The sequence below is a fragment of the Myodes glareolus genome, chromosome 14 (genome assembly GCF_982192425.1).
Source record: "Myodes glareolus chromosome 14, mMyoGla1.1, whole genome shotgun sequence".
Taxonomy (NCBI): Eukaryota; Metazoa; Chordata; class Mammalia; order Rodentia; family Cricetidae; genus Myodes; species Myodes glareolus.
The window spans coordinates 7,750,413-7,767,894 of record NC_142039.1 but is presented as its reverse complement, the minus strand read 5'-3'; the positions used below and the strand labels follow the sequence as shown (position 1 = coordinate 7,767,894).

Genomic DNA, 17,482 nt, shown 5'->3' with positions numbered 1-17,482 from the left:
TCAACAAAAACACAAACAATTGATGTTCTCACAGCAGCAAATCCCAAAGAAGGGGAAAAAAAACACAAATTAACATCACCAACAATGAAAACTAAATTAACAGGAGATAGCAATCACTGGTCATTAATATCCCTTAATGTAAATGGACTCAACTCACCTATGAAAAGGCACAGGCTAACAGATTGGATACAAAAACAGAATCCATCCTTCTGCACACAAGAAACCCACGTCAACCTAAAGACAGACATCATCTCAGAGTAAAGGGTTGGGAAAAAATATTCCAATCAAATGGCCCTAAGGACCAAGTGTAGTTGTCCTAATATCTAACAACAACTTAGACTTTAAACTAAAATCAATCACAAGAGACAAAAAATGACATTTCATATTAGTCACAGGAAAAGTTCATCAAGAGGAAATCTCAATACTAAACATACATGCCCCAAATACAAGGACACCCTCACATGTAAAAGAAACACTTCTAAAACTTGAATCATACACTAAACCCCACACACTAATAGTGGGAGACTTAAGCTCTCCCATCTCACCACTGGGCAGGTCAGTCAGACAAAAAATGAACAGAGAAATAAGGAAGCTAACAGAAGTTACGACTCAAATGGACTTGTCTGACATCTATAAAATATTCTATCCAAACAAAAAAGAATATGCCTTCTTTTCAGCACCTCTTGGAACCTTCTCAAAAACTGACCACATACTCGGTAACAAAATAAACCTGAACAAATAAAAAAAGAATTGAAATAACCTCATGTATCTTTTCAGATCACCATGATTAAAACTAGAATTCAACAGCAATACTAATTCCAGAAAGCCCACAAACACATGAAAATTAAACAATGCTCACTTGAAACATCCATGGATTTTAAAAGAAATAAAGGGAGAAATTAAAGACTTTCTAAAATTCAATGAAAATGACCACACAACACACCCAAATTTATGGAACACAATGAAAGCAGTGTTAAGAGGAAAGTTCATAGCACTAAATGCCTACACAAGTGAATTAATAGAACATTTGGAAACTTTAGAAAAAAAAAAGAAGCAAACTCACCCAAGAACAACAGGAAATAATCAAACTAAGAGAAGAAATCAATAAAATAAAAACAAAGAAAATAGTACAAAGAATCAATGAGACAAAGAACTGGTTCTTTTAGAAAATCAACAAAACTGACAAATCTTTATCCAAACTAACCAAAAGGCAGAAAGAGAATATCCAAATTAACAAAATCAGAAATGAAAAGGGGGACATAACAACAGACATGGAGGAAATACAGAGAATCATCATGTCATTTTTCAAAAACCTGTACTCCACAAGATTCGAAAACTTAAAGGAAATAGACAACTTTCTGGATAAATATCACTTACCAAAATTAAATCAAGACCAGATAAGCAAATTAAACAGACCTATAACTGCTGAAGAAATACAAACAGTCATCAAAAGTCTCCCAACCAAAAAAACCCTGGACAAGATGGTTTCAGCTCAGAATTCTACAAGATTTTTAAACAAGAATTAATACCAATATTCCTCAAATTATTCCATAAAATAGAAACAGAAGGAACATTGCCAAACTCTTTGTATGAGGCTACAATTACCCTGATACCCAAACCACAGAAAGAAATTACTAAAAATGAGAATTACAGACCAGTCTCACTCATGAACATTGATGTAAAAATATTCAATAAAACTGGCAAATCGATTCCAAGAACACATTAGAACTATCATCCACCATGATCAAGTCGGCTTCATCCCAGAGATGCAAAGATGGTTCAACATGTGAAAATCTGTCAATGTAATCCACCATATAAACAAAGTGAAAAATAAAAACCACATGATTATCTCACTAGATGCCGAAAAAGCTTTTCGACAAAATATAACATCTCTTTATGATAAAGGTCTTGGAGAGAGCAAGAATACAAGGTACATACATAAACATCATAAAGGCAATATACAGCAAGACAACACCCAACATCAAACTAAATGGAGAGAATCTCACAGCAATCCCACTGAAATCAGGAACAAGACAGAGTTGCACATTCTCTCCATATAGTTCTTGAGGTTCTAGCTAGAAGAATAAGACACCAAAAGAAGATCAATGAGATACAAATCAGAAAAGAAGAAGTCAAACTCTCACTATTTGTTGATGATATGATAGTTTACATAAGTGACCCCAAAAATTCTATCAAGGAACTTCTATAACTCATAAACACTTTCAGTAATGTAGCAGAATATAAGATTAACTCAAAAAAAATTAGTAGCTGTCCTGTACACAAATGATAAATTGGCTGAGAAAGAAATCAGAGAAACATTACCCTTCACAATACCCACAAATAGCATAAAATATCTTGGTGTAATTCTAACCAAACAAGTGGAAGACTTGTATAAAAAGAACTCTAAATCTTTGAAGAAAGAAATTGAAGAAGACACCAGAAAGTGGAAAGATTTCCCATGCTCTTGGCAAAGTAGAATTAACAAAGTAAAAAAAAAAAAAACAATGCCCAACAAAATTCTTTACATACCTTGAAAGAACAGTACTCAACTTCATATGGAAAGGCAAAAAATCCAGGATATCCAAAACAATCCTGTATAACAAAAGAATGAGGCATCACGATCCCTGACTTCAAACTCTACTACAGAGCTACAGTACTGAAAACAGCCTGGTATTGGCATAAAAACAGACAGGAGGACCAATGGAAATTAATTGAAGACCCAGATATTAATCCACACACCATCAAACACCTGATTTTTGACAAAAAAGCAAAAAGTATTAAATAGTAAAAAAAAAAAAGCATATTTAACAAATGGTGCTGGTGTAACTGGATACCAACATGTAGAGGAATGAAAATATATCTATCACCATGCACAAAACACAAGTCCAAATGGATCAAAGACCTCAACAAAAACTCAGCCACACTAAACTTCATAGAAGAAAAAGTGGGAAGTACACTTGAACACACTGGCACAGGAGACTACTTCCTAAATATAACCCCAGTAGCACAGACATTGAGAGAAACAATTAATAAAAGGGACCTCCTGAAACTGAAAAGCTTCTGTAAAGCATAGGACATGGTCAACAAGACAAAACAACAGCCTACAGGATGGGAAAAGATCTTCACCAACCCCACATCAGACAGAGGTCTTATCTCCAAAATATACAAAGGACTCAAGAAATTGGTCATCAAAAGAACAAATAATTCAATTAAAAAAAATGGAGGACAGACCTAAACAAAGAACTCTCAACAGGAATCTAAAATGGTTGAAAGACACTTAAGGAAATATTCAACATCCTTAGTCATCAGAGAAATGCAAATCAAAACAACTCTGAGATTCCATTTAAAACCTGTATTAATGGCTAAGATCCAAAACACTGATGACAACTTATGCTGGAGAGGTTGTGGGGTAAAGGAATCACTCCTCTACTGCTAGTGGGAATGCAAGCTGGTACAGCCCCTTTGGATGTCAATGTGGCAATTCCTCAAAAAATTAGGAAACCACCCTCCTCAAGACCCAGTAATACCACTTTTGGGTATATATCCAAAGGATGCTCAATTGTGCCACAAGAACATGTGCTTGATTATATTCATAGCAGCATTGTTTGTCATAGCCAGAACCTGGAAACAACCTAAATGCCCCTAGACCAAAGAATGGATAAGGCAAATGTGGTACATTTACATAATGGAGTACTACACAGCAGAAAAAATAATGACACCTTGAATTTTGCAGGAAAATGGATGGAGCTAGAAAACATCATTTTTGATGTTTTCATTTCTGAGTGAAATAACCCAGACCCAGAAAGACAATTATCGCATGTACTCACTCATAAGCTGTTTTTAAACAGAAAGCAAAGAAAACCAGCCTACAATTCACAATCCTAGATAACCTAGACAACAAAGATGACCCTAAGAGAGACATGCATAGATCTAATCTACATGGGAAGTAGAAAAAGACAAGATCTCCTGAGTAAATTGGAAGCAAGGGACCATGGGAGAGGGTTGAAGGGGAGGGGAGAGACAGGAAGGGGAGCAGAGAAAAATGTAGAACTCAATAAAAATCAATAAAAAAGAAAAGAAAAAGGTCCCATGACATATAAAGGATTACAAAAAGAATATGTCTTTGGGCAGGAAAATCCTCCTAAGTCTCTTGGACAAAAGTCTAGTTTTGAGCACATTAACTACTTTTAACTTATTCTGTAACATTCATAGGTCAACCATGTGGAAATGGGTCATGTTCTCTAAGGGATAAAAATTCTGCGATTTTAAGTTTGTCTTAGACAAAATTAAAATGAAAAGGTATGCATCCCACTGGCAGCTTTTCAACTCATCAAAGACCCTAAGAATACCTTTGCATTAGTGACGTTAATAAAAGTGTCTGCCCACCTGATTCTGTAGAAGCTTTTATAGCCTCTAAGTCCCATATTTTAATGCCCATTAAAATCATTTTTAGAATATGATATCTGAGGACTTTGTAAAACATCTGGGAAATTAGCCAGCTTTCTTGAGCTTCTGTCCTTGAAAAGTCAGGTGCTATTTCCAAAGTGACTCTGGGAATTTCCACTTACAGCTGACTTCCCAGCCTGCTTGCCTCTGTACAACAAAGATAAGCATTGGGCCAAACAGGAGACAGGTTAGAGCTTTCTGCTCCCACGATCACTGTAATTCAACAACCCAGAACTCCTCTGATAGACCCCAATCTTCGAATAGCACTTGAGCAAAGCAATAATCAAAATACCACATCCTTTGAAGTCGGGGCCACAATTAAAAGGAACAGCTTTCGTTTCTTCAGTGATGGTATATTGGTATCTGCTACTGCTTTGTGATATACTATTTTGTATGTTAATATATATATATATATATATATTCCTTTTCAGTGTTTATTAAGATGTGAATAAAAAATTAAACATTTTTGGTTTATATTTTTGTGACTGGCATATTGCATACATAAATGAAACCAATAAAAGTAATTCAAAATGTTCTCTGTGTATATTGCTCTTCAAAGCAAATAAATTCTGAAAGTTTCCTTTCACTTAGGAATCATTTTTTTGCCTCTGAGATAATGAGAAAAAAGAAATTAATATGATAAACTAACATACAGGAATTTCTAAGTTTAAAATGTATCTATCCATTAAATTATGTATGTGGAACTTCTATATACTTACAGATTTTATATAAATATAAATAAATTTGTTTGACCCTTGTTTGTACCTCTCTAAATGGTACTTTGATCCTATTTACTGCTTTGCCACCCGCTCTTTGACTCCCACCTCGGACCCCTGCTCCAGTCCTCTCCCCTCTTCACACATCTTTCTCCTCTGGAGTCCACATATGAGAGACTCTTCATGGTACCAATTCCACAGGTTGGTTGATTTTGCTTAACATCAAGGTCTCCAGCTCCATCCATTTTTCTGAAAATGAAATGACTTCATTTCTCTTTATGGATGAAAATGCAATAAAGAATATGTGACTGTGGTACATTTTCTTTATCATTTGTTGATTGGCACCAGGCTGAGTTAACAATGCAATGATATGAATAAGAATAAGGCATCTTAATTTTTGGCTTCTGAAAGTATTTTGCCATTCCAGTTAAAGTGTCCATTGGTAATGAATGGACAAAGAGAATTTGCACAATAAATACTATTAAGACTTTTAAAAGAAGAGTATTTGGACATATATGCTTCAGCATGGGTAAATCTTGAAAACAACATGCTAAGTGAAATAAACCAGACACAAAATACCATGTGGCATGATCCCTCTTCTGTCAGGAGATTCATAGATGCAGAAAGTAGAATGGTTCCAGGGCCTGTGGGAGAGGAAGCTGGGTGGCTATGGCAACGGGGACAGAGTTTCCTGGGTGAATGATGTAACAAACAGTGATGGTGTTGACAAGATGATGCAGATGGATGTGATGTTACTGAACTACTCATCATAACGCCTTTTATGTAATGTATATTTTGCCAAATTTAAAATGTCAAAACTCAATGTGTGTAGAAATTTTTAATTCTCCTCTATTAGAAACAAGTAGTTCAGCAGTATGTGGTAGGGCTTCCCCAAATCCCATCCCTATCTGACTGTCAATCAGACCATCCTTGTGCAGATCAAGTGCTGAGATCTGCACCTGCTATGAGTTCATGATTGCCATGGTTTTCCCCAGAGATGGCATTTTGTAGCTCTTTTTCTTTTCTTCAGGTTGTTGTATTTTTCTGTCCCCTCTTCTAAAATGTTTCTTGATCCTTAAAAAGATGTAACATGAGGGCTGGCTTGTTTGTGTTTTCTGTGCGTCCCAGTACCCCACAGCTGTTTAGTCCCAGAGAAAATCAACCACAGAACTCCATAAGTTATAAAGCTGATTGGCCCTTTAGGTCAGGCTTCTTATTAGCTAACGCTCTCACCTTGATTAACCCATTTTTCTAATCTATTTTAGCCATGTGACTCAGTACCTTTTTCAGTGGGGCAGCACACATCCTGCTGCTTCGGTGATCTGGGCAGGAGTGCGAGGAATCAGCTTCCTCCTCCCCAGAATTCTCCTGCTCTCCTTGCATCATTTCCACTTCCTGTCTGGTTTTCCCACCTACACCTCCTGCCTGACCAATCAGCGTTTATTTAAAACATGATTGACAGAATACAGACAATTCTCCCGCACCAAAATGAGGGTGGTATATATGTTTGGTTTCGGGCTGAACACTCACGTGTCACTTAGTCTCCACCCCTTGAGCAGCCATGAGCCAGTGTGCATTCTTCACTGAAAAGAGAGTCTTCTCTGAGGGTGGCATTTGCAGGGTCCAGAGGAAGGAGAGTCAATTTTCAGCCCCCTAGAGAGGAGAAAGGAAGGATCCCTATCTGGTATCATGGGAGCTTGCTGTTATTTTTAAATTCAAATATTTGGATAAAAATATTTCCAAATACATTTAGCGATTTAAATACAATCTCTTTACATTCCTGATTTTAAGGATGTGTCACCTGTTGGAGCTACAGGCCACATGTGATACAATGCATTATCTTTGATAGTGAATTAAAGTCTCACAATCACCAATGATTAAAACCTTTACAAATAAGAAAACTAGGGACCAAAGAATTTAAATGCTTTTCTCATAGTCTCATTGGGTGAAAGCCAGAATTTGAGCTTAGTCTTTGTAACAAGAAGCCTTGGATAATACAGAAGAGAAATTCAGATTAGGGCTGGCAAGATGACTCAGTTAGTAAATATACTTGCTCCCATGTCCGGTGACCTGATTTTGATCCCCGAAACCCACAGAATGAGAAAGAAAAACTGACTCCTGTAAGTAGTCCCCTTGTCTTCAATGCTGTGGTATGTAACACGGTCCTAATAAATAAGAAAGAATCATAACATCTGTTAGTTCCCCTATTTTTCTGTTCATTTTTTGTCTGACTGACCTGCCCAGTGTTGAGACGGGAGAGCTTAAGTCTCTCACTATTAGTGTGTGGGGTTTAATGTATGATTTAAGTTTTAGAAGTGTTTCTTTTACATATGAGGGTGTCTTTGTATTTTGGGCATAGTTATTCAGTATTGAGATTTCCTCTTGATGGACTTTTCCTGTGACTAATATGAAATGTCCTTTGTCTCTTTTGATTGATTTTAGTTTGAAGTCTATGTTGTTAGATATTGAGATAGCTACACCAGCTTATTTCTTAGGTTTATTTGATTGGTATTTTTTTTTTACCAACCTTTTATTCTGAGACGATGTTTGTCTTTGAGGTCAAGGTGTGTTTCTTGTATGCAGAAGAAGGATGTATTCTGTTTTTGTATCCAATCTGTTAGCCTGTGCCTTTTCATAGGTGAGTTGAGTCCATTTACATTAAGGGATATTAATGACCAGTTATTGCTATCTCCTGTTAATTTAGTTTTCATTGTTGGTAATGTTAATTTGTACGTCTTTCCTTTCTTTGGGATTTGCTGCTATGACACCATCAATTGTTTGTGTTTTTGTTGATGTAGCCAAATTCCTTGGGTTGGAGTTTTTCTTCTAGTATTTTGTGTAGGGCTGGGTTTGTGGCTAGTTTTATCTGGTCTTGTCGTGGAATATCTTGCTTTTTTCTTCTATGGTGATTGAAAAATTTGCTGGGTATAATAGTCTGGGTTGGCATCTGTGGTCTCTTAGTGTCTGCATAACACTTGAGCATGGCCTTCTGACTTTCATTGTCTCCAATGAAAATTCAGGTGTAAATCTGGTAGGTCTAGCTTTATATGTTACTTGGCCTTTTTCCTTTGCAGCCCTTAATTCTTTCTTTACTCTGTATGTTTAGTGTTTGATTGTTATGTGGTAAAGAGACTTTTTTTTTGGATCCTGTCTTTTTGGTATTTTGTAAGCTTCTTGTATCTTCATAGGCATATCTTTCTTTAGGTTGGGAAAGTTTTCTTCTATTATTTTGTTAAATATATTTTCTGTGCTTTTGAGTAAACTTCTTCTATACCTATTATTCTTAAATTTGGTCTTTTCATGGTGTACCATATTTCCTAAATATTTTGCATTAAGCTTCTGTTAGATTTAATTTTTTTTTGACTGATCAGTCTATTTCCTCTATTGTATCTTCAGTGGTTGAGATTCTCTCTTCCATCTCTTGTGTTCTGCTGTTCATGCTTGCGATTGTGGTTGCTGATCGTTTTCTCATGATTTCTGTTTCTATATTTCTCTTGGCTTGCTGTTTTCTTTATTGTCTCTATTTTATTTTCCAAGTCTTGGATAGTTCCTTTCATATGTTTGATCCCAACTAGCTTCAATAAGGAGATAGTGTAGTCTATATATATTTTAGTTCATGGAAGTAGGTTCTGGCCTCAATTCTTTCCTAAGACAACCAGAAAACACAGATATATGCATTATGATTACAGTAGCAAAATTACAGTTATGAGGTAGCAATAAGATAATTTTATGGTTGGGAGAAGATCACCACAACACGAGGAACTGTACTAAAGGGTCATGGTATTAGAAGGACTGAGAACCACGGGCTTAGACACATGTCTGGCAGAAACACGATGGTCCACTAACTCAGCTTTCTTCAATACCTACACACATTTCTTACCAAAGGCAGAGGGAATCTTCATGGGGAATTCTCATTTCCTAGGGGAGATCAGTCTTATTATGGATTGAGGGAACTCCAATAGAACCCCAAATAAACAAACAGTTCTCAAGAATCAGCCTGAGGTTATTCCAGAGAGATAGACACTGTTATCCAGGTACCCAGGTGGTCCCAGGTTTCCGACTGCACCTTACTAGAGAGATGGTAGCCAAGAGTCCAGCTGCACCCTGATAGAGGCATCCAGATGTTGCCAGTGAGAGGCTGACTCTGAACCTCCTGAAACACCTTGCAGCCTCTGACAAGATGGCAAGAATCTTGGCTCCCATGCTGCCGGTCCACCGGCAACTGCTCTGCTCTAAGTGACCACAAAACAGTGACTGGAATTTGGCCTGAGCTGTGAATCACTTCTCCCACTGAATGAGAATGTGGTTGTGTACCTCTATGCAGGGAAGCCTTGTGTCCCTGTGGCTAAATGTGTACTCCTCCTGTCCCTGTTCTGTGGAAACACCAGTGAGATGTCAGTGTTCAAGCACAGTCCACCATGCCTTTTCCCTGACAGTGCTCATTTCCACGGCATGCACTGCGCACACTTGCTTCCACACATGATGATTCAAAGCAAATGATTTCAGAATGTCCAATTCCGAGTCTTCATAGGACATCCTGAACCTGCGTGGTCAGGGCTAACTCATAATCCATTCTTAACATAGTATCTGACCAATGTGGTGCTAACCTTAAGTTATTATTGGGGGTCACCTGGAAATAAAATGGGTCCACCCTGCTCACCATGCCAGCCTTTTTGCTTGTCCCCAAGCGTGCCAAGCCCCAAGGCACTGAAGCTGTTTCTTCCCCCAATAGCCCTATGTCATTGTGCGCCTCCATTTTCCTGCTCTTGTCCTCACTGTGAACGGCTCTTTCCAGTTTTTATTACTGTGCTTCCTGACAGCAATGTTTTCATTGCTTCTCTGATTATTTAATTATCTGTTGGTTAGTTTTGGGGCCTTAGGAACATGGAAAACATCATCTTATTAGAGACATATAAAATATTAAAATTAGTCTAATAGTAATGCACATTGGTCTGTCCTACGAAAAGAGCATCATGAGTCCTAATGTACGCAGCTGGCGGCTCTGCTCTGTGATGCTCTCATTTGCTTTTGCACATTTATTGGTTCATTCTCAAATTTCTTGCAAGTCTAGAATGAGTCACTTCTAGTTATATTTGAAGTTATGCAAAATAATATACAATGCATCTGTGCATTTCGATGCTATTATGAATTTGAATTTGAGTTTTTCACATTGCTTTTTTAAGAGATCCTTGCTAAGAAATTCTTATTCTTAGATATGCTAACTTTGCAGTTTGCTAACTTTAAAAAATATTCAAATTCAAATGCAAAGTGAGTAGATTGGCAAGCTTAAGCTTTGATGACTATTAACTTTTATAAAGGAATCGAAAATTCCTATGTGTTTTTTAAAAAGGGAAATCTCTTATTTAAATGTTGAACTTTTCTATGCTATTCCTGTATACAGTTCTGGTTTTATTGCATTTTACTTTTCCTCATGGAATGGTTTACTTATATTTAATGAGCAAACAATTTTCCGCATTTTCTATGCTTAACTTTCAAATAATTCACTCTGTACCTTTGTCCTTTTCAAATATTTTATTTTTAAATATGTGTATTGTGTGTATGTATGTATGTATGTCTCTGTGTGAGTGTGTGCACATGAGTACAATTGCCTTAAGGGAACATAAGAGTGTGTCAGAGACTCGTGAACTGGAATAACAGGCCATTGAGAACCATCAGATTCAAGTACCAGAAACTAAACTGAAATCTTCTACCACAGCAGTATTGCTCTTAATGTCAAGCCATCTTTCTAGGCCCCCTTTTTTCTTTTTTTTTAAAAAAATATTGTCTAAGGTATTTTGACAATAGTATTAGTTTTATCAACAGTGAAAGAAAAGGTAGGCAAAATTTTGTGTGCAACCAGATAACTTTGCAGGGTCTCTCTAGTTCTCTCTAGTTTTACCCTTAACTATCTGTAAAGGTGGAGGAGAATGAAGGCTTAATCTCCTAATTTGAGGAGATAATTCTAAATAATTCCAAAAGAAATCATCAAAATTTCTTTGAATCACTGTGTTTCCACCTTAAAAATCAATTTCAAATTCTATATTCTATGATGTATATAATTTATGAGATATGACATAATTGCCTGCCTCTGAGTTGACTGACATACTATGAGGACATGCCCTTTTGCCTAAAGCTTCTTCTTCCTCCTAGGAGTCTTCCGCTAAAACCACCTGTCTGTTTACGGTAGCTTCTGTCCATGTGGACTCTCGCTATCCTATGCATAGCACCCAGCACTGCTGCCCACCCCGTTCCATGCATCTGGACAAGTGACTGAGTACTTGCTTTGGAAGAAGGCTCGAAGTAGGGAGCTAGAGGTAGGGATGCCGGCCACAATAAAGGAAGCAATAAGGCTTGGGTGATTTGACGTGATTATTGAAGGGCTGCTTTGGCTATGTCTTCAATCATACATTATTTTACCTTATTTAAAGATGATTATGTGGGTGAATGTTGTTTAATATGAAATTTCCCTAGTTTATGGTTGCATTCATGCATCATATTTATATGAAGACATAATTAAATATAATATAGCAATTAAGCTAGTGTTTCCACCCTTACAAGCAGCACAAAACCTATTGATATAGAATAATTAATGTTCACTAGTGATTAGGGTGGTTTCTTTGTCTCCTAGCAGTGAATCTTACTTTTCTTACATTCGTGTCTTTTTACTCACTGAACTTTTGACTTAGCATTTTAAAGTTAGAAATACTTGGTTACATCAGTTATAAATTGAATGCTATTGGTTTTGCCAAAAATAATTCTCTAGCTTTAAACTCAAATTACAAGCAGCTATGAGTTAATGGGTCTACTCCCCAGCTCCCCACCTACCCATTCACCAGCTCTCCACCTCTCTCTGTACCAGTTCCCCACCTCCCCATTCACCAGCTCCCCACCTCCCCATTCACCAGCTCCCCATCTACCCATTCACCAGCTCCCCACTTACCCATTCACTGACTCCCCTCCTATCTTTCCTGCTGCTTCTAATATTGCCTTTCCTCAAATAGAAGTTTCAAATTTATACAACCTTTAAAAAAATTAGTTCTTTGAGGATTTCATATAATGTTTTTTATTATATTCATTGTCTTCCCCAGCTTCTCCCAGATGTACTGTCCTGTCCACTTCTTAACTGGAAAACTATGCTTTGGGCCTTTGTGTTCTCTTTCTCCCATGAAGAGATGAGCCTCTAGGAATGGGAAGAATGGGGTGCTGTGATATTTCCCCCTGTGCCGTGTGTGTCACCACATCAGTCTCTCTACTACAGCATAGTTTTAAGCTGAAAATCTTTCTGGATGTTTGTGCTTTTTCAGTACCAACTTGAGAAAAGTTTCCAGGAGTTTGGGGATCAGTGAGACTAATTTATATGTAAAAGATGAGCCTAAGATACAAACACACACACACACACACACACACAGAGGGGGGACGGGGGACATGTAGCCCAGGCCTATTCTAAATGCACTATGTAACCAAGCCTGGCCTTGAGCTCCTAGTCATCCTGCTTTTACCTCCTAAGCACTGAGATTGCAGGTATGCAGCACCCCCTCACCCAGATACTTTATTTAATATTTGCTTGTTTGTTTTGGCAATAAGATCTTACTACATAACCTTTCTTTGGCTACTTTTCTGTTGTTTTTCTTTAAATTCAGTAGCTGTCTCTTAAACAACTGCTGTCCTAAACTGCAACTTCAATTCTGCAGCTACCAGTAACTGGTATGGCCTCACTGACCAGGCAGGAATTCTGTTCCCTCAGGAAATGGCTCTTTTAAGGCTGCTAAAGGAAACTATCCAGATCTCTAACCCTCTATAAAGCTCAGGATTCAAAGGTTAAGGTGAAATTCTGCTCCCTCAGAGAGGCTGAATAGCAAGTAACTAACTTTCTCAGAATGCTATCTTGTATCTCCCCCAAAAGTGGGCACCATTCTGCTTAGCCCCCATTTAAGAACCCTAGCTACCTATGGTTCCTCCCTACCACTTCCTGTCAGCTAGTTGCTGATTCAGTCTCCTGACCCCAGGTTAATTTTGTTTAAGTCAAACAAATGTAACACATCTTTGTATCATTAAACAATTTCATCACATAAATTAATATTCCACAACACTTTTTTTTTGAGAAGATGCCATGATCAAGGCACTAACAGAAGAAAGAATTTTTTCTTGTGTCCAAACAGTTTCAGAAAGTGAGTACATCACCGTCATGACAGGAACATGGCAGCAAGTTGGGAGGCATAGGGCTAGACCAATATCAGAGAGCTTACATCATGATCCATAAGCATGAGGCAGAGAGAGCTAAGTGGGAACAGCTGGGCTTTTGAAACCTCAAGGCCTACCCCAGTGATATACCTCCTTCAACAAGGCCATTCTTCCTAATCCTTCCCAAACAGTTCCACCAAGTGAGGACCAAGTATAGGAGCATATGGGCTGTTCTTAGTCAAACCATACATAGTTCAAGATGGCATCAAACTCATGATCCACCTGACTCTGCCTTCCCAGCACTGAGATTACAGGTATGTAGCACCTTAACTGGCATACCTAATATTTTAACATTAGTTTTTCATTTTAATTTACTCTATTAAATTATAAAAGGAATGTAATTGCATATAAAATGCTAAAAATTAAAGTCAAGGAAAGAATTACTCATGTTATGGTTTTGAGGTTTAAGAATTTGATGTTATGATATACATCCATCTTTGTATACTTTTGTGTTTTCCATCTTATATTTGTGTTTTGTATCTTATATCTTATAGCAGTATTAGGTTTGCAGCAAATTGGAGGAGCAGGTACAGAGATTTCCCATGTGTCCCTTTGTGAGGATGCATGCCGAGTCTCCCAGCTCTCAGTATCTCTGGCCAGAACAGTGGACCTGCCACAGCTGACGAAGTCACACTGACACAACACTATCACTAATAGTCTAGTATCCCATGCTGGCTTTTACTCTGTGTGTGTGTGTGTGTGTGTGTGTGTGTGTGTGTGTGTGATATGCAGATTTAGAAATATACAGTGGCTCGTGCCTGGCATGGGAACGCGATGGGCTGCATTTTTCTTCTGTGAATGTTTGTGATGTGTCTACAGTATGTCTAATACTTTTATCACACAGCTGTGCATATTATTGATCACTGTTTGTCACGTTACATATACATATCCTTTGGTTCAAATACTTTTATCATGTAGCACTTAAAGATGATTAAATAGACATATAAGTAGTAAGATAAATCAACATTATTATAATCTCAATTTACTGAGAAAACAGGTCTCACTCAGCCAGTCCATGGATCTGGGAGCTCTCCCATCCTTCCTTCATTGGCAGCATTATTTTCTGGGACTTTACCATTGCCATTTGATTTAGTTTTAAAGTTTTGTTATATTCATTTACTTTTCTTTTTGTTCACTACTGGGTACTGAGCAGAGAACCTCATGTGAGCTAAGCAAACACTCTACCAAGCTTCAGAACAACCCCATATATATTTAATTTGTAAGCAATATTTTGTCAGACGTATTTTATTTATTTTTAGAAAGAACTTTTTTGCTTGAGAATTTCATACATATAGACAGTGTGTTTTGTCAAGTCCACCCCCCAGTCTTTACCCTCCAACTTCTCCCTGGTGCCCCCACCAGATCTGCCAATTTCATCTCTCTTTTAAAAAATGAACACTGAAGTTCTCAAATTTGTTAGTCATATCTTCTGTTACCACTTTCATGTAATATTTTAACTTTTTCCTTCCTGACACCAGATTTTAGGTTCTGATCCTTCCTTATCTATTGCAGTGTGTGCTTGGTGATTATGATGAGACCACAAATTCAATTCCTTGCCATGTGCACCACTGTCCCAGCACCATCTATCAGAGAGTCCCTTCCTTTCCTTGTCTCCAAAGCCCACTGAGCCTGCTCAGTGTCTGCCTCTGTCTTCTGCTCACCCCGTGGTTAAGCCACCTAGAGGCCCCTCTAGTTTTTCATCATTTTCTCAGTCTTTATCCTTCCATATACACTTTAGATTCAGCTTGCCGTGGTCAGTAAGAAATACTTCTGAGATTTCCAATGAATTCTCTTGAATTCAAAGATTATTATAAGAAAAACTGAGATCTTTATAAAATTGAGTATTCTAACCCACCAGCATGACATTTTTCTCTTTATTTAAAACTTAAATGTGGACCCAACGAGTTTTACAATTGTCCACACTTCTCTTGCATATAATTTGATATGTTAATTACTAGATTTTATGCATTGAAGGCAGATAGTGTTTAAAATTCTACCAGTGCTACATTAGCATTTAAAAGGAATTTAGTCTTTTGTTTTCTTGCTGCTGTTGCCTTTCCTGTTCCTGCTGATCATTCTTCTGATAGGTTTAATCTGAAATTTTGCAATTACTTTGAAACAAATGCCCTTTCTTTCAATACATGCACATTTCGTCCTTTTCTAAGTTACTATAATTGTAAAAATTAAAATTACTACTGTTTGTGAGAATACTATTTTTCTCACAATGATTAATGTGTTTATTTATTTCTCAGTAGTTGTATAGCCTCAGCATCTGCTGATAGCTGTTTTCTACTCAAGTTCTCCAAAAGTTTGAACTCAGAGCTTTATCAATTTCTTGGTTTCCTGAAATATACAGTGAGTGGAATTACACACACACACACACACACACACACACACACACACACACACACATATATATCCCCTACTGGGTATGTTTATAAGCCTTTTTAATCTTCTAGTTATACTTTTATAATATTACTACTTTGCAGGTATAGTAATTTAGCATATGTTGTCCTGGCATATGATGAATGTCTCAGAAATATTTGCAAACTGTTTGAATTATAAATTGTGTCCTCATGAGTACTATGAACTGCCTTATCATTTATTACCAATACAGAAAATATACTAGGAGATAAAAACTGTTTTTCTCCCAGTTTGCTTAATTTTACTTATTAATTTAAAATTTAAACTTTAAGGTTTATGTGTGTATGTTTAAGTGTCTAAGATAATGTGAAAATACAGAGTAAAATGGCAGAAGCACAAACTCTGAGCTAAGGTTTCTTTTCTTTTTACCCTCACCAGTGTTGTCCCCACCCCATCCCCACTTCACTGGAGACTAAACTCCACGGCACTGTGTGTGCTCAGCGTGTGCTCTCCCACTGCACTATATCAGCTGGTTCAGTCTCTTCTGAACTGTATATATCTCCTCAGCCTTCTCTTGTCCTTTGGGTGATCACTATTCTAGTGGATAATTTTGGAACTCATTTAAAAAACTCTTTAGATTTAAATTTTTATGGACCTCTATTGAACATTTATTTCTGTTCATTAAATTTCTTGGAAGACATTAACCTATTAATTTATGGTCTCATTTATTTTATAAGGTCTGGAATGTTTCATTCCATTATATTTCTGATTATTGCCTTATCATCCATGCATTTGTAATTTTATTGGTGTGTTTTCTTTTTGGCTTTGCCATCCAAATATCTCAAAGCCTGTGCATACTTTACATAATGCTTTTGACCTTAGTCTTAGGAACACTCCTCAAGTTCATTGCCTACTATTATAAATGTTCTGCATGCCTGCTGATTTTATTCCAATCACTACATGCTTAATTGTCTTATATCACCCTGTATTTCAACCACTTCCTGTCTAATAATTCATCATATTGGGCTCAAAAATGACAGTAATTAATTTTCTTCTATTTCTTTAAATCTAAGAGGAAGGCAGCAATGAAGCAATTGGAGATTTTAAAAGCATTGTAATTTTGATTTTGGTTTTTGGGCAGAAGGAATGTATCAACACATGGTTGATTATTTCAACACATGCTACTGACCAGAACACCTTCTGGGAACTGAGAACTATTTCTGGCAGTAGAGGTACAGCAACAAATAAAATAGGCAAAAGCACCCCTAACTCTCACAGACATTTCGTTGTATTGGGAATATAGGATATACACACAAATAACATTTGTGCATGAGATAAAGTGATATACTCAAGAGAAAGATGAAGTAGGGGAAAGGAGAGCATATTGGACAGGGATGTAGCTTATTCAACATTTGGGAAGAATATTACGCAGTAAAGCATTTTTCTGTTGAAGAAAATTGGAATGCTGGGCCTTTCTTTTTCTCTCGAGGTGTGCTCCCTTTTATCCTTTTGAAAAGTAGAATGAAAAAGAACAGCATCAAAATGTACATATGAAGAATCCCTGAGTATCTGAAGTTCATTCGAGGGGTTCTGGGTTCCGAGGATCTCCCTCTAAATATTTCCCATAAAATGTAGCAAAGCAAAATTTTGGAAGTTATCAGAAAGAATTTAGTCAAGAAATACTTAGAGCTGTTTATTGAACTGGCAGAAGATAA

The 17,482-nt window shown here is 37.1% G+C and overlaps 1 protein-coding gene across 3 annotated transcripts in view; it reads left to right on the top strand.

Moving 5' to 3' along the window:
- The window catches only part of Kiaa1217 (KIAA1217 ortholog), a 789,856-nt gene that overhangs the window by 25,850 nt on the left and 746,524 nt on the right, over positions 1–17,482 (top strand). For 2 of the 3 annotated variants that reach the window (XM_085699014.2, XM_087896327.1), the window contains exon 1: positions 11,343–11,476. The exons of the other annotated variant lie outside the window; for it this stretch is intronic. The gene's annotated coding sequence lies outside the window, so the exon portion shown is untranslated. Of the gene's footprint in view, positions 1–11,342; positions 11,477–17,482 lie in introns of those variants that run through there. 3 annotated transcript variants of the gene reach the window in all.